The 6020-nt window shown below is 46.0% G+C and overlaps 1 protein-coding gene and 1 pseudogene; both read left to right on the top strand.

Moving 5' to 3' along the window:
• TUBB2A (tubulin beta 2A class IIa) overlaps window positions 1-6020 on the top strand; it is a 55932-nt gene that overhangs the window by 12311 nt on the left and 37601 nt on the right.
• On the top strand, window positions 3969-4328 carry LOC120241437 (annotated as a pseudogene).

Below are 6020 nucleotides of genomic sequence, written 5' to 3'. Positions count from 1 at the left end.
TTTGTCAGCCTTCAAGAGTCTCTCATGGTTTGCCTCTCTCCCTTTCCCCCACCATTTCCCCCCTTCTTCTCCCGGTTGGTCCTCTGTTAAGTTCCTCCTAATCCTCCTATACGTGCACACATATGATATTTGTCCTTCTCTGCCTGACTTATTTCACTCAGCATAACACCCTCAAGGTCCATCCATGTTGCTACACATGGCCAGATTTCATTGTTTCTCATTGCCATGTAGTATTCCATGGTATAGATAAACAAATCAGAGAACTCTAGATGCTGGCGAGGATGTGGAGAAACGGGCACCCTCCTACACTGTTGGTGGGAATGTAAACTGGTACAGCCCCTCTGGAAAACAGTGTGGACGTTCCTCAGGAAACTAACAATAGAACTCCCCTATGACCCAGCAATAGCACTGCTAGGAATTTACCCAAGGGATACAGGAGTGCTGATGCATAGGAGCACATGTACGCCAATGTTCATAGCAGCACTCTCCACAATAGCTAAAACATGGAAAGAGCCTAAGTGTCCATCAACGGACGAATGGATCAAGAAGATGTGGTTTATCTACTGGGATCTTCTTTTTCCTTCCCAGCTATTAATCCTATCCTCTGTATCATGGACTCTCTTTCCAGCAGGTTTTACTCACTGTCAGACTTGTTCTGAAAAGCGATTTTGATTTTTTAGTTTGAGCATTCATTTAGTTAAGCTTCTTGGTCTGTTTTTGATGGGAGGGGCTTGATGGGGAAGGATGGTCAAGGGAGATTCCAACCTATGGTCCCACCTCCACTCTCTTACAAATCTCCCAGAATCCAGTCATTTCTAAAGTCTTGTGGTTCCAACTGTCATGCTTCTATTTCATTGCTCATTTACTTCAACAAATATTTATTGGGTACCCACTGTGCGCATGATATTGTGCTAAAAATTACAAACAGAAATAAACATACTCTAGTCTCCAAAGCTAGTCTGCGAGGCAAATATAAGCACAATTAAGTACAGCCAGGCTGCAGTTAAATGCTGTGAAGGTGCCATGGAGACACAGAGATGACAGCAACTAATTCGTATTGGTTTGAAGCCAGGGCAATTTTCATAAAGAAGCAACATTTACATTCCCCCAAACTAGAAGCTCTAATGCGATCCACATAATAATAGGAATCAGTATTCTTGTCAGAGGTGGACTGGTTTAAACAGTAGCTCTTGAAACAGCCAAGCTATGTTATTAAAGAAAATGCAGCGAGATAATGAGCACTGTCTCCTGTACAGAGCTGCTTGCTTCTTGTCACCCTCAGCCTGGCCTCCTTTTCCTTTTCTTGTTTTATTTGCTAGCAATGCTGACAGGTCTCTGGGAGGAAGACAGTATGGCTGCTGCGTGGTGTAGATTCTATCTCTTTCTCTTCGTGGGAGGCACACCGGATTATAGCCTGCCGTTCTTCTGCTGGAAGAGGGGACCTGTACTGAGCATTCCCACCTCCTTGACCTGTGGTGCTCACCCCTGGCCCTGCACCTCCCCGTCACCTGGGTAGGCTCAAAGACTGGCTCCTTGGCTGGCATTTCACACAATCAATCCCCTTTGTTTGGGTATTCTCATAGAACCAATGGGTTGATGTGTGTGCTGGCACAGGAGGAGGGCACACTGCCATCTTCCCAGCTTTTACCCAGAGCAGTCTTTGTGGGCAGATCTTCATTATACAGCACCAGTGTGTGTGTCTCGCTTCTATTCATAAGAATGGGTTTGTTGTTTTTTTTTTAGTGTTGAATCCTGAGCTCAATTATGCAAGGCTTCAAGTAGAATTTTTTTTAAAAAACCATAGAAGATGTGGTTATTTTCTGCAGTGTTTCCTCAGTCTGTGATGCTATTGCTTCTTACAGAACCAGAAGCTCAGAAGCGGGAGGAGGTCAGGCAGGAGGTGGGAGAAAGGAGGATGTGAGCTAAAGAAAGCCTTCTCTATATGAACCCCAATAATGACCTTCCATAAAGGGGAGCCTGTTAAAGAGAAACGCAGCTCGAAGCTGTTGACTAAAAGAGGAGGAAGAGCCAAAGAATTCATAGGAGAGGAGGAATTAGCAGCCTTCCCAGCTGCGCCACATCCCGGCCTTTCTGGGTGCCCTGCCATTCCCAGGCCAGCTGCTATACCCAGGCCTTCAGGCAGGTCACTGCAAGATCACCACTGCCCTGCAATCTAGGGGTGCATAGACACCCCCAATTCCTCACCAAGCGGGGAGCTCTTTTAAAAAATTTTTCCTTATTTTAAAAAGGTTTTTTTTTTTTTTTTGGTTTGTTTATTTAGAGAGAGACAGAGAATGTGAGTGGGGGAGGGGCAGAGAGAGAGGGAGAAAAAGAGAATCGCAAGCAGACTCTGCACTGTGAGTGCGGAGGCTGATGTAAGGCTCAAACTCACAAATTTGGGATCATGACCTGAGCCGAAATCAAAAGCCATATGCTTAACCAACTGAGCCACCCAGGCACCCCTGCAAGATAGTTCCATAGGATGAGCTTAGAAACTTCATTGAAGATATTAGAAACTCTAAAGCTTGGAAGCAAAGGACTTCTAAGCTGCAAGATTCTTGTCTGAACTCAGCTGTCTTGCAGATTGGCTCTGCGGGCACTGTCCACCTGCTCCCCTACCCCATCTTCCTTACTTCCACCCTGTCTGAGCTGGGCACCGAGCAGAGAGACTGGGTCACCTGGGCCACAGTGCACCTGGGATGGAGCCCTCTGTCCCCCTACGTGCTGGCTTCCCGCCTTCTCTCACTTCTGGGCTTGGCCTGAGGTGGGGCCTCTGGCCTCAGACTACCCGCGGTTTCTGTCCTATCCTTTCCATTATCCCTTAGCCACTGGTGACAGTCTATATTTCTGTCTGGGGCTTCAAATCTTCTTGAACAAATCCTTCAGCTCCATGACCTTGGCCTGGTATTCTGCCTCCACCTTTGCTCCATTTCTCCTGCCTTCCACACACACAGCTGAATGATTGTTCACGACAACCACATCTTTCAGTAAGATCCGTCTATTTGCCCCAGAGACATGGGCTTGAGTTTGGGACTGATTATGCTTCAGTTATGGGGACTTGGTAGGGGCACCTTGGCTCCTGAGAACACATTTACCCCGCAGTGAGATGGATAGCCAGATTCTTCATGTGTCCTGGTTTTAACTCATTTTTAAGCCATTCACTGAGTCCTGAGTTCCTTCTGAGTGCTTTCTCTAGCTTTTAGCTCATATGTCCAACAATAAGTGAGCAAAGCTCTTTTGCTAAAGGTTCTGCCCAATAGAGCATCAAGCAGCTCTGCTACTGTCGCCCAAATGATAATCAAGCATCGTTCTGATTATAAGCTGTGTGACTTGGACAAATTACTTAACCTCTCTGGGTTTTAGTTTCTGCATTGGTAAACTAGGAATGGTCATTATGGCTGTTCTATAAAGTAACATACAAATGCGGTACCTGGAACAGTGCATTTGTGTACCTACAACAGTTCCTAGAACAGTGGTAAAATAGCAGTGTTTTTGTTTTGTTTTGCTTTTTTTTAAATGTTCACTTATTTGAGAGAGACTGAGAGAGCGTGTGAGTGGGGGAGGGGCACAGAGAGAGGGAGAGAAAGAATCCCAAGCAAACCGTGAAATCATGACCTGAGCGGAGATAAAGAGTCAAACGCTTAACTGACTGAGCCACCCAGGTGACCCAATGTTTGCTATTATTACTGATTGTGGTCAGGACTATGGATGGCATTAAAGACAGTGCACAAGAACTCTCATCTCTTTAACAGAGTGCCCTCCCAGGCAAGCTTCCTGCCTGTCTGTCCTCAGGAGGCATGGCTGGTGCTCAAAGTCAGACAGCAGAGGGATGGTGACACCACACACACACACACACACACACACACACACACAGTAGCTGAATGAGGAGAGGGCGTGGACACACAAGCCTCATTGTGGGCACTCCCAAAGTGCAAGGTCGACCTCTTTGGCTCAGGCCCACCAGCAGGATGCACTAGTGTCAGGGGCTTAGTACTGCCAGGAAGCTCTGTGGCCACTGTCAAGATCAGAAGTGGTGTGATGAACAGCATAAGCGAGCCCATTTGGGCACAACCCCGAAGGCCAACCAATTTGGAGGTGCTTCTTCTGCAAAAGGACTTGTGTTGGAAAAAGTAGGGGTTGTACCCAACAATGTACCCAACGATGGTTGCTTGAATTTTATTATGGAAAATGATGGAAGTTCTCGTTGCTAGATTTGGTCACAAAAGTCATGCTGTCAGTGACATTCCTGGAGACATTAACAAAGTAGCCAATGTCTCTCTTTTGGCCTTATAAAAGGCAAGAAAGAAAGACCAAGATCTTATGTTTGATAGTACCCATAGATACTTGTTAGGTCCCACTTGGAGCCTCAGGAGAGGAGAAGTGGAAAAGTGGGGATTTCTAGCTCTTCTCTCTCCTGGATCCTCCCGATGACTCCTCCTATAGGGCATATCTTCCGCACCCAGACTGGCACCTCAGACTTTAAACTGCCTACTCCTCACCTGGGGCACTCGGTAAAATGCAGATTCTGACTCAGTTGGGGATTGGGCTGGCCGCCCTACATTTCTAACAGCACGCAGTGGATGCCGCCGCCGCCAGACCATCCTGTGAGTAGCAGTGCTCTAGAATGTTGTCAGTAGAGTTTTGACACATTCTAACTCTGGAACTCCCAGAGATAACCATTCTCTGACAACATTAGCATATTAAAAACAAAATGAAACAAAGCTGCACCTGGTTGTGCCTGTAACCTGGTGTCACATTCCCCTCCCCCACCCCCACCCGTCTGGAGAGTTTCATCATCTACTTTTTTTTGCTGCAAACCCACCAAGCCTCTCAAAAAGGAAACTTTTCTTTTCTTTCTTCACTAATCTTTCATTCATCAGGTATTACTGAGCACCTACCATGTCAGAGGCACTATGTAACACAGAAAAATTCCAACCCATGCCTTGGACTGTGGCAGGAGTAATCATTGGAAATGAAACCTAACCCTGTTTTTTCTCTTCTTACAATTTTTTTCCACACAATATAAAGTGCAAGCCCCCTAATGTGGCACTTCTGGTACCTGATGAAGGTAGACTTACCCTCTCACGGACAGCTTACCCTACGTCGAGTCCTGCCGAGTACAATACGCCTGTCCCCACCATCTTCTGCTGAGCAGTTCTGACCTTTGGCACCTGCTCCCTCTTCCTATAGACATTCATTGCTCACTCATCCACTTCCAGATGTGGCTCCTTTCTCCTAACCCTTCCGGGGAGGTTTTTTTTTTTTCTGAACACTCAGGTGGATTTCCTGCACTCCCTTGGTTCCGACAATTTTACATTGAAACTCTGCCTCTCTCTCTGCTAAACTTGAAGTTTCTTAAGTGTAAAGAACGGTCTCAATCACTTCCCCATCAGCCACTTTTTGCTGAGCTGCATTTTGTTCTACTATGCCCCCTGGTAGGAACTCTTGCCTGGAAGTTTTCCCATCTGAGATGCCCATGGACCTCAACCTGACTCCAAGTCATTAGTTTTGGCCTCACAGCAGCTGGCAAAGGGCTGGGCTACAGACTGCTGAGGAATGAAAAATGTTCCAGGGTGAACGTGCGTCATCCGTGCTATGTGACATTTTACAGCCCAGCTGTCAGGCCAGAATCAATAGAAACCCTGTCAGCGCAGGGTGAGGAGAATATGAAGTAGGCAAGCAAAGGACAGGAGGGTTTGGTGCTGATGTCTACTACCAAGCATGTTACCACTTAGAGCGAGAGCGAGTCAGGAATTTTAAATCTGTTCCCGCCCTGGAAATGTCTTAACTTTGGATACAGTGCAATGGAAAAGGAATCTAAATGCTTTGTGCCTTCTAAAACTAGTTCTAGCCTGCTTCGCCTAATGCTTGACATGGCTAATCTTTCCTAATTTGACAGTTTTGTAACCATTTCACTATACATCATCAAATTGCTAAAAATTCATTCTTTTTTATGAGAAAAGGGTTTTGGAAAACTAATTTTCTTTCTGCTCTTTTAAAATCACAATTCCTATTCAACT

The sequence above is a fragment of the Hyaena hyaena genome, unplaced genomic scaffold, assembly GCF_003009895.1.
Source record: "Hyaena hyaena isolate Hyena2069 unplaced genomic scaffold, ASM300989v1 scaffold_282, whole genome shotgun sequence".
In the NCBI taxonomy this organism is placed as follows: Eukaryota; Metazoa; Chordata; class Mammalia; order Carnivora; family Hyaenidae; genus Hyaena; species Hyaena hyaena.
This window is presented reverse-complemented; position numbering and strand designations above follow the sequence as displayed.